This window comes from Peromyscus eremicus, chromosome 6, assembly GCF_949786415.1.
Source record: "Peromyscus eremicus chromosome 6, PerEre_H2_v1, whole genome shotgun sequence".
NCBI lineage: Eukaryota > Metazoa > Chordata > Mammalia > Rodentia > Cricetidae > Peromyscus > Peromyscus eremicus.
The window spans coordinates 4,974,758-4,991,443 of record NC_081421.1 but is presented as its reverse complement, the minus strand read 5'-3'; the positions used below and the strand labels follow the sequence as shown (position 1 = coordinate 4,991,443).

At 41.6% G+C, this 16,686-nt stretch overlaps 1 pseudogene; it reads right to left on the bottom strand.

The window, feature by feature from the left end:
• Positions 1-9,884: 9,884 nt before the first annotated feature.
• Positions 9,885-10,938, bottom strand: LOC131912813 (forkhead box protein J1-like; annotated as a pseudogene).
• Between the last annotated feature and the right edge of the window lie 5,748 nt (positions 10,939-16,686).

The following is a 16,686-nucleotide window of genomic DNA, read 5'->3' as shown; positions in this document are numbered from 1 at the left end:
CACACGTACCTGTTCTGGATGAAACCTTTCACCAATCAGGAGTTCCAACATGTCAACAACCTTGGCTTCAGGCCTTTCTCTCTTCCCAGCTGTAAGCCTATAATTGTCTAGGGATCTTACCTGAATCCCCATTTACAGTATAAGACATGTCTCCAGCCCTTTGTGCAATTCTAGTGGCTTTTGGTTTTACCATATCAGATTATAGCCCTATCTAAACCACCTCTGGAACCACCCTTATACTCACACTTCTCCAAATGAGAGAAAGGAGGAAAGTTTCTTACCAGTCCTTCGATATGTAACTTGAGAGCCAGCTAAACAGTATGTATGGCTAATGTTAAAACTTAACTATGACCCTCCCCCGAGAAGCCCATGCCCATTTAGATCTGTCTTATTCCTTCCCTGGATGTCTCTCTTCCAGTCCTTGTAAAGTTAATACTAAAAAGCTCTTTTAATAAATCCCAACTCTCCTGAGTTGACGCCCATTCTCTCAGGTGTGTATTTTCCTCTCCCCAAAAAGCTTTCTTTAAATTTTAATAAACTCCAAATCTGCTTCTTACTTTTTCATCCTAAAATTTCTTTCTTCATCACAGCCAGGAAAACTGAGTGGAGATCTCTGAAAAAAACGCTCATCAGGCTGCTTCCAGTGACAGTACGGAGGAGCTCGTCTCTTCCCTTCCTGCTGCTGACAAGGTCATCTTGTATGTCCTGTGTCTGCCCCTGTGTTCCTGGACACTGATCATTCTTGGTGCTCACTACTTCTCTGCAATGGTCTGTTTATTCATCTGTCTGGTAAACAGTTCTAGCACTCAACCATGCCTTGAAATAGATATTATCATGGCACTTGCATTATCACTTTAAAAGCATTCAGTATGAGGGAAGGGCCGCACTCACAAACAGCGTCCTTCTCCCTAGAAACAGCCTTGACTTGCCAGCTGCTCCCAGATTTGCCCCTAACTTCCTACTCTCCTCTCCCATAAGTTTTCTCAGTTGTCAGCTCACTCAGCGGTCCAGTCATCCAGGACTCATCCTTTCTCACGGAGGCTGTAGTTTTCCACCTTGGGTCTGCAAGGGTCATTCCAATTAAAATACATTCCATTTGGTATGCAGTGAAAATCAAGGTCAGGCTTAAATGCTGCTACCTCTGTGCTCCCTGAGCACTTTGATCATAACACTAATACAGCACGGATCACATTGTGTCGTAGCCAGTGATCTATCTTTCCCACCACACTGAACCCTCTAATGAGCAAGAGCCCTCTGGTTCGTCTTTGTACCTTCAGAGAGGTTAAATGATTGGCTTAAGATCAAAACACTAGCAAAAAAAAAAGAAGGAAAGAAAAGAAAAACACAGACCAACCCTCCCATTCTGCCTCCAACCCCAGAATGCTAAAAATACTTCGTCTAAAGTTCTTTCTGTTTTGACAAAGCTCAAGAACATTTTACTAACATTAACAATGGTGGCAGGTACACACACGTATTTTTATTGCATCTTCTTAATAAAATGTCTGCCTCAAAAACTCAGGGAAAAGTAATGTATAGGTAGGTGGTAAATTTTGAGGCTCCTCTTAGGAAAACTCTCAATGGAAACCTGTGTACAAACTTCTGAGATAACATCTCCTGTGATCATGTAGCTTCCTTTGCTCATGCTTTCTACTCCAAAACAAAATTCTGGAGCACAAGACTAAGGATAATGACAGTTGCCTAAGTTGTCTGGATATCCCTGTATGTAAAGAAAATGCCTTTGAAATATAGCTGTATGAGAAGTCATTCTGGAAGAGAAACTGCTTGCTGAGCAGCGAAGAATCCCAGAAGCAAGTGGTCCGTGTCTGGTCTACTTTCCAGGCTGCACCTTCAGACCTCCGCACATTTGCTGACAGCAGTTCAAATGCTCACCAGAGGGCTTCGAGGGCAGAAGGAGAGGGAAACCAGCTTAGTTTAAGGAGGCCAAGCAGCTTGGAATACACACAGTGGCCTGAGCACAGGTCCGGGAGTCTGAAGCTTTCGTAACTGTAATCCTAGCTCAGACACTGATCCCTCCTGCACCCAGGGATAAATTACTCAACCTTTCTGCCTTACTTTCCAGATCTTTCTAAATAGGGGTAATAATCTTGACCTCAGAAGGCTGGTATATGAATTAAACATCTGTGAGGGCTCATCTTAAAATCCAGCAGAACTAAGCAGACCCAGTAACTCTTCGGATGCGGGTTAACAAGAACTACTTCTGTGCAAGAGGTGAAAGATACCTGACTCTAGCAGCTGCCAAAGGAAGGCAAACTCATAAATGAAAGAAACAGAAAGCTGGGAACAAAAACAAGCAAGCCATCAAAAACTTGTACTTCACCCCAAACCATCACGCCTGACTGGTTCATTCTCTCTCTATAATGAGCACTGAGCTTGGCCCTTAACAAGCTTTGAGAGAATGGTTGCCTTTCTGGGCACTGAGCTACAGACTGAGCCTCGGCATATTTTCAGTGTATTGTGATAGTTTATGGACATATTTAGTTGGAAAAGATTCAGTTGTGATCACTAATAAGAGATAAAACTTTTTAATATCTGAAAGTTCTGTTGAAAGTGCCATTTAGAGCTACACAGAATAAATTATTATCGTAGCAATACAATTTAATACATAAAACCAAATCACTTTCAGAGTAAGTGAGGGATGTATGTCAGAGGATTACATGTAATTCCAAATTTACACTAGTCAAGCCTGACTTTCCCGTGGGGAGAGAGGTAACACATTCTGGAATCGGTTGATTCCAAAGCCCACGTGATGTCTTTGTTTCATGCTGTTTTGCTTTCTTAAGTATTATCTCTCTCATTCATATCTCTTCCCCTCAACTAACAGCAGAACATAACACACAGTGTATTTGTCCTTTATGTAGGGTTGAGGATCTTGGGGCCTCAGACATGCTAGTCTAGTACTTTACTACTGAAATATGATTCTGGGTGTTTGTCCTTGAATAAGTTATCCATTGCTATGCCATAACTTAACCCCAAAATGTAAAGACTTAACATGTTCGTTATTTCACAATTTCTTGTGGTCAAGAATCAGGGTGGACTATAACTGGGTCCCCTGGACTAAGGCCACTCAAAATCATGACACAATGAAGAGGAGTTGTAATCATCACCAAGCTTAGTGGGGAAGGGTCTGCTTCCCAGACTACCTGGAACACAGTTGGCAGCAGGTTATCCACAGCCACAGGGAGTGGATTATACCAGAATACCAAAAGATGGAGATCACTGAAGCCCTCTGAGGGTACCATACTACAGATTTCTGCACACTATATACTGTGTCTCTAACTTCATTTCAACATTATTAATACTCTGGAGGATTTTTCTTACTAGCATAAGATTTACCTAGCACATACTTATAAACCATTGTTATAAGAATGTAAAATCATTTCTTAAGGTATCCTAGTGAAGGTTTAAGTAACAGCAAAAGAGTCAGTAAGATCTCTCAAGGAACCGTGAAAGTCTTACCAGCTACTGCCTGAAGGAGGTCAACAAGGAAGGATGGTAGGGCTCTGTGTGAAGGATCAGAGGGCCTTACACGTGACAACAGTATCAACTCGTCGCAAAACTCATTCAGACAAATTTTTTAAAAAATCACCCTCAAGTGGAAAAATGGAGGCAGGGGAGTTTAACGGACCTGGGATCCATCTTAGTGGTAGAGAATTTACCCAGGATGCATGACACCCTGGGATCTATCACAGAGCCACTCTTCCAAGTTGGTGTCTTATCTTGTGTGAATATGTATGTTTCTGAAAACAAGAACTGCATTCCATGGGTGTGTCCATGGGAAGGTTAAGCAAAGAATTCTGAATGAACACCGTGGTCAAAATGAGCTATCCCATCAGATTTCAAAAGCATCTCAAATCTGGTTTTGAAAGGAGAAGTTACTGCTAAAATATTTTCCTACTCTGTCCTAGTCATATATGCTTTTGTGTAGCCTGCATATTTGTGATTGTGTGAAGCCTGTGGAGAGCGTGGGATCAATGAAATAGCTTCTTTATGGAAATAGCTCAAGCTACACAGCCTGCAAAGCGACGATACTGTGACTTACAGACCCTTCATTGCAGTAATCACTTATGTTTAAAGATAATCCTGACCTGAGAGTACCAAGCAGCTTTTCCTCAGATGTTGTTGAACATGTATTCCTTAAAAGTACTTCTTTTTATGTTTATGCTTACTGTATGGGTGTATACATGTGAGTGTATGTGTGTATGAGTATGTGTGTGCGTGTGTGTGTGTGTGTATGTGTATGTGTGTGTGTGTATGTGTGTGTGTGTGTGTGTGTGTGTGTGTGTGTGCCCTTGTGCACCTACAGAGACCAGTAGAGGATGCCAGGTGTCCACTTCAGTCATCCTCCGTTTGAGATAGGGTCTTTCACTGAACCTGTAGCTCACTATTTTGTCAGGCTGGGTACCAGGAAGACCCATCGATCCTACAGCTGCACGGACACGTGGCTTTTACATGGGTGCTATGGATCTCATTCAGGTCCTCGTGCTTGAGCAGCAAGAGCTCTGTGCACTAAGTCTGGTGTTGATCAAAGTTGTCTTCTTACAGCAGAAACTTTTCTCAGTGGCAGTCACTTCTAAGACACAGTCTTTCTTGTCTCCACACGCTCGTGCTTGCTGTTTCCAAACATGGCTATTTGGGTACCTCCAGGTTAGCAATCTGCAACAAGATGAATTGCAAAAGACATATTTCTACTTCTGTGTCATCAGAGAGAAGATGAAGAAAAATAGGAAGTGCACGTTTTTTTCCCTCCAAACTTTGTGTCTTTGATGAAGTAGCTGCTGACATAGTGGAGACAAATTCCCTTCCACGGGGTTTTGAAGCATCATTTCCACATCTGAAAAGCAAAAAGGCATTCCGAGTCAATAGTTACAACTCAGTGCTGCATGCATTGGGTTAATTGAGGAGACAGAGAGAGAGAGAGAGAGAGAGAGAGAGAGAGAGAGAGAGAGAGAGAGAGAGAACTAACCCCTTCTCCCTTTCTTCTCTTTACTTATAAGGCAATGTTTTTTCAGTCTTGGGATCAAATTGCAAGTGATTAAGTCCAGTACCTGTGCTGATCATCCACTGGGCTAACAGTGTTGTAAGAGAGAGCTGAACCACCTTTGGGTGCAGTATTGGTTTGTCAGGCTGTCATGAGTGCCAACTCAACCTGGGGGTTTTAGCAAAATGGATTTATTGTCTCTCAGTTCTGGAGGCTGAGTGTTTGAAATTTTTTGTAGAGCCTGGAGGGCACATCTATTCCAGGGCTCTTTCCTAACCTTGTGGATTGTATCCTCCCAGTATTTTTGTATTGCCTCTCTGTGCATACTTGTGGCTAAATTGACCTTCTCATAAGGATATCACCACGCCAGATTAAGTTCCACCCTTATGAACTACTTTAACTCAATTACCTCTGAACCCAAATGCACTTTCACCAAATAAGGTCACATTCTAAAAAAGCAAAGGATGAGGATTTCCACGCATGAGCTTAGGAAGAGTACAGTTCAAACTACAGAACTTTTGCTATTGTTGTCTTAATTGTTTTATTTTTGAGACAGGATCTCATGTAACCCCAGTTGCTCTCAGACTTGATTTTTGTAGCTAAGGATGACCTGAACTTCTGAGCCTCCTGCCCTTACATCCTAAGGATTTACAGGCATATGCCACCATTGATTTAAGCATTGTAGCTGGAACCTAGGGCTCTGTGCATGCTAGACAAGCACTCTACCAGCTGAGTTGCATGCCAAGCCCCCATAGCACTGCTGTAATCTGTGAGAAAGCGCCACAGACACGGGATGGCTTATAAACAATTCTGAAGCCTGAGAAGACCTGAGTCAAAGTGCTGTTAGACTCACATGTCTGCAAGTGTTTCCTCTAGAGATGATTGTCATGCCACTGGGTCCTCAAATGACAAAAGGAACAAGAGACACCCTAGGTCCTCTTTTTCAAGGGAATTAAGCCTATCCATTTAAGAAAGCATTACAATACATAGAGTAATTATTTTCAGTTTCTAAAGGACTGAATTGGAAAGAAGAATGTGATTTTTTCAGGGATATTCTAAAATACAAAACAAAAAAAATGAGCATGTGAAGTCAGGGGAATTGAAAATTGACATTAAATATAGTAAATGCATTCTTTGAGACTCTGTATAAAATCCTATAAGATAGGCTTTGGATTTTGTAGAAATACAAATAATAATATCAAATATTATCAATAGTGGTAACTACTTGATGGACCTTGAATTCTTCTTGTCTGTCTCTCTCCTTGGCTATTTTCCCGCAGTGCAAGAGGGCAATAGCAACTATTTCCATTGCTTCTGTAGGAACTAAAGGATATGATGATCACTCAACATCTAACACTGCTCAGGAATGCCAGCTAGTAATATTGTCACTATTAATTCTTGCTACTTCCCAATTACTGTAAGATGTTGAGATCATTCTTGCAATTGAAACAGTGGCTATCAGGCCACACTCATCAGATACTATAGGAATCTTTATACTGTTGGAAGGTAGAAGATTTTCAAAGTGAGTATTTTACTGTTTCAGAAACAAAGAAGAAGCTAGAGATAGGTTGAGTGGCTTGAGTTTATGTCTTCCTATCCCAGCAAAACTAGAGTTGCTATTGCTTGATCGTATCACTCCTCAGATACTTAATTTCATAAGCTGCAGTGGTATTTTCCCTTGTCATATGTTTGATTAATGTTGAAAAATACCTGTGCAAACACCGACATCAATTTTAATGTAATCTTCAATGTCAAATATTATCACAGAAAAGCAGCACTGAATTATATAGTGAGGCAGCTACTTAGCATTGAATGTCTTTAAATTTTTATTACATTTCATTTACTCAGTGTGTGTGTGTGTGTGTGTGTGTGTGTGTGTGTGTGTGTGTGTACAAATATACCATGTCACACCCATGGAGTTCAGAGGACAATTTGAATCGGTTCTCTCCTTCCATAATGGGGACTTGGGAAGCAAACACAACTTATCAGGCTTGCCAGCAAGGGCCTTCACCCACTCAGCCATCTCGCCCTCCCTTAATGCATTTCTTTACATGCAAATCCCTTGGCTTATTGGAAGAATCATGAACTAACTCCTTCCTTATGTGAAGAAATATAGACAATACATCCTCCGTTCATTCATTAATTTCTAAGTCATCAAAACATTAGCCCAGAGAAGCCTGCTATGTGTTCAGAGAGCAGTTTCCAATAGCAATACAAAATTAACAAGCTAGGTAGCTTTCTATCATTCACCTCCTGGTTTTCTACTGAACACACAAGTAGATACTTATTTTCTAAAGCATGCGAACTATGAGAGACAAGCACAGGCCATGGAAGAAATAGGCAGATGGGCTCCTAACGACATTATTAATACAAGGGCCTAGCAGAGGAAGGGTTTGTAAGCTCAGAACTGAAGGTCAGTAGGCATTCACAGGTGAAAAGGGCAGGGAGAGAAAGCTGTGGAAGAGATAAAAATGAATATGTGATGTTCAGAGAAAGAAAGGCCATGTATCAAAGGAAGACCTTAAGAATTCCCTTGGTTTCAGAAGGAATGAGGTCTGCTGGAATATCTCATGAGCTGGGAGAATGTTAACTGATGCTCCAAGTCCTATACATGAGTGTAGAATGTCCTGTGTAACATTTAAAATAGTAGCCAGTGTTAGAGGAGCCCACACATTATTTAAGATCTTTTACTTAAACAAATAAATTTAAGACATCATAACACACCCTTATACTGGGATGAAAATTCAAATTTTTCTATGTTGTACTTCTAAAAGCCAAACTCTTTATTCCCTTTTCTTTGCAGTAACCAAACTGCCCAGTACTGTGTAGCCCTGGATCACCACACACTTCTCTCCTTAAAAGAAATGAAGGATGGTGCTTTTCAACAGGGAGTGGTTTTTCCAATGGAAACGTGAATAGGAATGGACTTGCTTTATTAAGGAGAAAAATGAGCTCTCTGTCGTTCTCTGGAGAATATCCCAGACAGAAGCGTGGGAATCTGATAGACACTCAAAATTTGTTGACAGATCCAAGTCCGAACCCAGTTTACTGCTCCTTGCCTGTGTTTCCAACTTTTTTCTTCACCCCAGTGAACACAGTCCAAATGCATCAGTTCATTTCACGCCAGTGTGCCTTTGTTATCCACCCTCCCTCTATCTCAAATGTTCTTGCCCTTGACACCCAGTGCCCTGTTTCCCAGGTAACTGCCCACACATACTTCAAGACTCATCTCTTTTAAATTTCTCCCATGCCCTTAGTTCACACTTGGCCAATCATTTCTCCATGTTCTTATTTTAACCCTTACCTGTTGGACAATCTGCTACTCAGTTGTGCACGTTTAAAAACACATTTCCTTCTCCCATTACAGCATTTGATACTATCAGCTCCCGATGAACAGATGCATGAACATACGAATGAATGAGATCTAGTTCATAGCTTTAAAGCATGGATTCGGAAGGTAGACCTGTCTGCTTCAAACCCTTTCTCAACTCCTACGAGATGTGTGAAATTTTGGAAGTAATCTTATGGCTCAATCTCAGTTTTTCAATTATAAAACGGAAATCATAATAATACTATATGAAAAATCAAAATGAAAGTGCAGTGCATATTTAATACATTCACTAGCAGACCTGGTTCCACGTGTGTGTGTGTGTGTGTGTGTGTGTGTGTGTGTGTACACAAATTTATAAAATTCAGTTAACATGATTTCTTTAAACATTATCAGTCCCTAAATAATCTGGCTCAAATTTCAATAACTACAGTATATTCATTGTAACTCCCCTATGTAAAAACATCAAAAATAGCTTGAAGGCCAGGTGTGGTGAAGGCCAGGGGTGGTGGTGCACCCTCTACCCTCTTTTTCAGATTTAAAAAAAAATTCATTTTGAAAAAAAAAATTTATTGTAAAGAACTTTACATGAAAAAGGTTAAATTGCCCCATATGGGGAGGGTAGATAAGGGTCCCAGCCTCAGGTGTCAGGGTGGAGCAAGACCTGATTCCCCTCCTGCAGACAGGGTCATAGGGCTGCCCCTTTCCTGATCCCAGAGTTTCCAGCAAGCTGGTCGTCCTTCCAGCTAAGTCTTAACTATAACTATACACCATATTAATCTCTCCCCAGAATCTAACAACTTGGTTGTCCCTTCCCCAACCACCCCAAACCTCCAATTCCTGTTGCTCTCAGCCTCAAGACAGGCTCAAAAGTTTGCAGCCTCCTCTGTGCAGGTGATGGGGTCAGGAAAAGCCCCAGAGGCCATAGAGACCATCTTGCTGCACCTTGCTGCCCCCTCCCCGTTTCTGACTTCTCTCTATATTCCCTTCCCCCTGTATCCAGCTACCATCCTCCCTAGCCAAGGCTCCCGGGGATACTGAGGAAGCTCCTCCAGGAGGGGCATCCTGGGAGTTAATTTGCTATCATCTAATTAGCATTTGCTGTACCTGGGAGCTTTCTCTGGGTAAGGACCAGAGGAAGAGGCAGAAGTGGGTGAGATGAAGCCGAGCTTTGGTGAAGGCCCTCTTCCGTTCCTCCCTAACCTGGCAGAACCCCTCCAGGACTCAGGTCTCACAGTGCAGGGGTCAGGCGGGGGTAGGGTGAGTGTGAGGTCGGGGGTGATTTTGCCAGTTCTTGATCTTAAGGGAACATGAGTCAATGAAACACTGTGTGCATGGCGATTGCTGATGAGGGAGAGGCGGCGGTTCTGGTCCTAGGCCCCTAGGCACCCCCGGGCTTGGATATGAGGACATCCCTGGCTGGCAGCAGTATGACCTCATGGAACCAGCCTTCAGAAACCTGACCTGGCCCCTATCTGGCTGCTGAGATGTTCGCAGGACTGTCTTGGGGTACAGTTCTGGGCCCTGACTTGGGCACTGTCTGGAAATAGGGTGGAGCTAGACCTCACACAAGAAGGCATCCACACTGGCCCAGTCCTACAGATCAGTGGCCAGTGTGGCACCCTCTGCTTCAAAGAAGAGCTCTGAGGACAGGCACCAACTAACTTTCTCATCTCAGGGATGCTGGAGGAAGGGTGTGGCCAGGAAGGTCTCACTAATATCCGAGCTGTCAACAGCCTGGTCCACTGGAGGTCCCCAGATAGCAGGGCAGTTGATGGATTGGCCACGAACACTAAGGTTCATGTCTCTATATGAGGCAAGCTTGGTGAAGGACTTAGCCTTAGGGCCTCTGGTGAGCTTAGTTCCTCAACCAGAATGCCAGCATGGAAGATGGCCTCCCAGTCAAAGTTGCCTTTGAGATACTTTTAGCTCACCCTGCTCCTCCTGGATCAGCAGAACCTTGGCTACCCTTTTATGGCAGTGGCTGCTGGTGCTTATGTCCCAGTCTGCCCTCTTCTGTACTCCAAGCCCACTCCCTCATGGCCTCCTCAAACTCCTGCAACAGGTGCTGGGCCTTGGTGTTCATAGTCAAAGGCCCAACTCAGGGAGCAGTGCTGGAGTCCTGTGAGGCCTGGCGGGCAAAAGCAGGGTGGTGGGGAATTGGGGATAGCCTCTGCTTCTTGAAGGCCCAGCTAAGCTAAGCAGGTGCTCTACATACTGAAGGTCAATGTGACAGAAGCATCCCCCCTCCCTGCCAGGTTGGTCCATCTCTCAAGGCACTTGGATGTAGCACTTGTTCGAGGGACAGGTTGTGGCAGATGGAACTCTGCCAGGTGGTGTCCGCATGACGGAAGTAGCAGTTGTTTGGGACCCACTTGTAGATGGTTGACAGAGTGATCTTGGTGGTCTAGCTTGTCTGGCCATGCAGATAGATGAGAATGAGTAGGGCAGTGTGGGAGCCTTTAACTCCAGCACCCAGGAAGCAGAGGCTAGTGGATCTCTGTATGAGGGCCAGCGGAAATACACAGAGAGTTCCAGGACAGCCAGGACTACATAACGAGACCCCATCTCAAAAAATAAAAAAGTCTGAGTCATACCTGATTACTATCATACAACTAACAATGTACATAAGATCTTAGCCTATGGGTAAGCTTGCAGCGTTTTATTGTTGGTCTTGAAATATTTCCAGGAGATTTTAGTGTGAAGTTTCTTAGCCAGGGTCACTTTCTTCGGGATATCTTCAGCTCCTTATTTTCATTTATGTCAACTTTCTTTGCGGTGACTCCTCATATTTAGTAATTCTCAAGTGACAACAATGTCTGTCTTTCAGGTATCTCCACATCTCCCCAGTCAGCATCGTGACTTTGTATTTCTATTCTACTCTTGCATCTACTGTGCAGTTCCCTCTTTCCGTTAGTTAAATGTCACACGTAGTCATCACAGCAAGACACACAGGCAACACACTTACATAGTATGCTGTCTGAGTCCAGTAACAGATGTGCACTGAAGCAATTGTTGTTTGTTCAGTGATTTCTGGACTGAAAGTTTGTCCCTCCTAATCTCAAGGTGCTGTGTTACCATCACATCAAACAACAATAAAGGGAGAAGTCGGTCAGTACAGCTCCATCCAGAGAGACATCTTACACTGTCCTCCCTTTCCTTATCATTTCCCTCTTCCCTCTCCTTCGGCCATGTTCTCTCTTTGCCACCTCCTCTCCCCATTATATATTTATCCTCCACACTATCCCAGTTATGAAAGCTCAACGTCACAGAGGCCACCAGGATTATCTTTTCTGACAACCATCCACCCTGAAGTGGTGGTAAAGGGTCCATAGTGATCCTGTAGATTCTGAAGGGACCCACTCTTCTATGCTCTCCAGTTCTTAAAAGTAGAATATCTACAAGAAAACTCTCCCTGTTGGTAACATTAATCCTCTCTTATAATGTAACTGGATGTGCAATATTTTCATGTTTTTCTCTTATTATGAGAAGAGGGAAGAAAACAGATGTTAAACTATCATAATTTTTGGATAGTGACAATGAATCATTCTAGAAAACACCAAAAATTAAGGATTGAGATTTTATGAAAAATATTTATTTTCCCAGACACTTTCTCACACCCATGACTTTCCAGTAAATTATGATGAAAGACCGTGGGACCGAGATAATCTGGGCTAGTTTCCCGCTGCAGGTTTCTGGGGTGATTCTTTGGAAGCAGATGCCTGGCCCCACTTTGAATCTACCACATCAGAAGCAAGTCTGTGGGTGCACAGAAGCAATGTGGCATTGAAAAACTGCATTTTTAATTAGTTATCTGGATGTTGCTAATGAGGTCTGACATTTAGGGAGCACAACTGACCATCTTCTTTCAGTTCTGAGAATGAATATCTACAGTGTGGCCACTTTACATCTCTGTCGATGCTCTTTCTTTCTGCTTCAGAGTCAAGTGAGCCTTTTCCTTTTGTCTAGCTCTTGAAAGGACAGTATTGCTCCTGAAGTCCACACTGAAAAAAAAAATGTAGACTGTTGGAAGCCCCTGAGAACTTGTCACTATTTTTTAAGATAAGATAACATAAATATTCTGAATGTAAGGAGATAAAATAATCTGAATAGTTTTCTTTCTTATAACTAAAACAATGGTAGGTATGGCCAAATAAAAGGAAAAGGTGACTTTTGTTATGTCTAAGATAGTACAGTGAGCACATCGGTCAATACCAAAGGAAAGTAATGACTCATGTTTAGGCCAATCTCCCTGCCATAACCCTACTCCACACTTCTTGAGGACACCTGCTCTGTCTTCAGAACAATTTGAGGAGGAATTATTTACCCTGTTCTCTAAGCATTCCTGCAGGTGAGCATTTCAAAGCACATCTCCAAATCTATCTCATCTTTTTCAAGGCTCTCCCTAGTGACTTTTTACAAATCACAAATCTTCTGATCTCCCATGACAACAAGACAAGACAAAATATTGTTGATATTCAAGAGTCGTTTCACTTGGCAACGTTGTTCTGGTCAATAAAAAGAAAGAAAGAACTCCTATACAAAATTTAAAAATCAAATTCTCTTTAAATGTTCCATTCTGCTATATTTCCCATGAATCTTTCCCAAAAACATGTTACTGGGAAACTTAATTCACAGTAAAAAGTGTTGTGTAGTGGTACCCAATGGTGGTGACAAGGTCACAAATACCCTACCCTCACGAGTGGATTAATGTTGATTATGACAATGTTTGAGAATATGAGTTTAGTTTCTGAATCTTTTTGTCTCCCTTTTCTATTCTACAATGGGATAATGCTGTAAGGAGGCCTCCACCAGATGTCAGTTCCTTAATCTTCGTGTTCCTAACCTCCAGAAGGGTGAGCCAGTAAACTCTGTTCAATATAAATTACAGAATGCAATGTTCTGTTAAAGTAATAGCTGCATAGCCATTTCTTCTGAATTGAAATATTCCTTCCAGGAAAGTTGAGGAGAAGAGGGGGAGCATCTCATGAGACTCAGGAACTAAACACACTTCACATTTCTGGGAAGGCTGAAATCTAAAAGATTCACAGGGCCCTTCTCCAAAGTTACAGAAACAGTAAACAACTACTGATCAACTGAACTGTCTAGAGGAGACTCTTGGACCTGTTCATCTGCCTAAAGCCATGCAGAGAGCTCAAGGTTGCAATTTTTGAGTCATTGCCTATGTTGGGAAGGGCTTTTTAATGATACAGCTGCTCCTGTAAGAAGCCCCTTACCCACACTTTGCTGGTAATCCCACTAAGCTCTTTGGTTCACACTGCTATAGTTGTTATGTTGGTCTGTGGTGACTTCCATATCTGGCATGAGTACATGCAAGTGTCGTGTCTCCCAGGGAAAAGCTCATAGAACAGTAACATATTAAGATTAAGTATTAAGTGACAGATTAACACATTAAGACATATTCAAGTGTGAATTACCCAATGCCTTTGAAAGATCTCTGACTTCATCTTCCCAATGGCAGGGTTTAAACACACAAATCAGAATGTACACTAAAGTTCATGGCTAAGCCATCTCCAACTATTCATGATGTGCTGTAAAGCAACAAAATGGCAAGACTCTGGAATAGTAACATAAGTAGTATTAGGAATGCTTCTTGGAGCTGCGATAGTTACATAAACTAGTATAGTGAATGCTATTTGGAGCTTGAGTCTTCTACATGGAAAAGAATGTCTAGATACTACCTGACTTACCTCCAGTCATGTGAGCAAATAAACACATATGCAAATTAAAAAATAAATCAAGAAGATGCTGCAACCAAGTGCAACTAATATGTTGTAAATGTACAAATAAGTCCATTTTATATTTATGTAATATGTAAGTCATGTGTTCAATAAAATATGCCACTTACGCCTTTTGATTAGTCTGTCATCCCCATGTTGTATAACGACAAGCATCTCTGTCTGATAATAATAAAAAAAAAAAAATCCAGCAAGCTCTCTAGGCATAATTGGAGCTGTTATTGGCACATGATACTTTAAAATGGTATGAGGCTATCTTTAAAGCCCAAGTGTTATTAAATGCAGTTTCCAGTTGTAGGAGCTAACATAAATCAGGCCTCTCATTGGTGTTTTAAATGTAAAGAAAAGACACTTCCATATGAAGTAGGGCTATTTACAAGCCAGGATTAACCACCATAGAAAACCAAATATCCCTTTGCAACATGGCTCAAGTCAATCAAGGCAGAGAGATCACAGCAGCCCCTCACAGCACTGGACTTAAAAAGCCACGATGCTGCCCCACCATTTATGTGTGACCATTCCAGGATCTCTACAGCCCCCTAAAGCTTGTGAAACAAGGATGAGCTAAACCCCCCAGGACTACCTCATTTGGAATAGTTTTCCAGCACAGACAATAGCTAAGACATTGTTAAGGGAGGATTCTATGCTCTTCTCCCCTAGCTATAAGAGTCAAGACATTCTGAAAAGCTTAGGAGCAGCTCATTTGGTGTTCAACTTCCCAGAACATCTCCAAAGACTGTCATTGTTTTGTAACCCCAGGAAATATCTCTCTCTCTCTCTCTCTCTCTCTCTCTCTCTCTCTCTCTCTCTCTCTCTCTCTCTCTCTCACACACACACACACACACACACACACACACACACACACACTGACTTTGGGTTGGATTGTATATCCATTATTCAGACTTTTATCTGAAAAAAAAACTAGAGATTCACAGTGTCAACATTATCAGCTTTAATTCACCAACTGACAGTCATGACCAGAAGCAACAAGGTTATCATCACTCCCACTCCATGGGGGCACAGATATCCTCCGTTTCTCAAGGATTCTCTTACTTGTAGTATACTGTCTTAAATCAATTTCTTCCCCATCACAGCTTCAACATATATGGCCATAATAAGAATGCCATCTAGGCTGGTTAAGGCATTTGTTCATTAAAAAGCCAACTTGCAGCTAAATGAAGAGCCAAAGATCATTAGAGGTGACAGAGCATGGAATGTTGGAAATGAGTGCCTCCCACAAGGCCTCAAATATCACCTTGGCCATTTACGGCTCTCTTGGTGTCTATTTTATACATCATTTATTTAAAACAGCTTTGAGAGAAGGTCATTCAGGTATTTGGATGTGGGTTAACATCTAAAATGAACCATGGTTTATTATTCTTCTTATTGTCCATTTACTAAGGATGGTATAGTAGATGGTTAAAGTCTATGGCCTCATTTGATAAAGTGCAAAAACAGCAGTTTTTTGCCAGTCATATTAGAATTGATATCTTCATATTTAAGGTTCTAACCCTGTAGGAAAGAGTGCTGATTTTGTGCATATAAATACATCTGCACCACATCTTTCTAACTTGGAAGCATAATATTCTAACTCAGGCAGAGGAGAGCCACAGCAAAAGGACATTAGTGTCTGCAGCAATGTTCTCTTCAAATGAATTGGATCTTTAAGACAATCTTATCAGGCTTGCTTTTAATGTAAGTGGCAGCTTTATGTGGAAGCAGGAGAGCAGGTAGTGAAGGGTATCCTGCTGCATCATAAACCTGCAGGAATTTTACAAGCCAAGGTAGATGTCGAGATAATGAGAACAGATTTACTTGTCAGGGGCTCTGTTGCCAAAACCAGAGTTTTCCATGATTTTCAAAAAGAATCCTCCACAATGTTTTCTTTTTTAATACATTCATTACACAATAGCGCTCCACAGCATTTGATGATGCACAGGAAGATGTATAAATTAACATTAAAATGACGCATCTTCCTCTGCTGGTCCTGAATGCCTGTGGGTAATCTGAGAGTCACTTTAAATGCTTATTTTTTTTTTAACATTAATATTTGCAAACAATCTCAAGTTTGTTCCCTTTGAAACTAACTGGAGGGGCATACTTAGACTAAAAAGTAATTGATGCAAGACTCTGAGTGATTGTTTTTGTCTTTGTTTAATTTGTTTTGTTTTATTGTTTTTTTCAGGCAAGGACTCAAGTTGTCTAGAATGACTCTGACTCTTTATGTAGAGGAAGACGACCATAAACTCCTGACTGTAACCTCCTGCTTCTGCTGCTCAAGTACTGGGATCACAGGCACATACTACATTACACCCTTCTCTGTGAGGAATCTTTATAAATTTCCCCACAAGTAAGAATTCAGGAAATGTAGTAACCAAAGGTCAAAAGACAAAGCCCCATCATTCAAACATTTCTGAAATGAATTAAGAACAGTTAAAAGGTTATGGCTCAGAATGTAAAGAAATTGATAGTGGGACACACCCAGAATACAGTTTTAAATGGTTAATGTTTAATGAATTTATTAACCTAGAAAAGGAATGGCTTATAAATTCAGATACATACACATGTTGCAGAAGTGTTAAGGGAAGTCAGTAATGGAA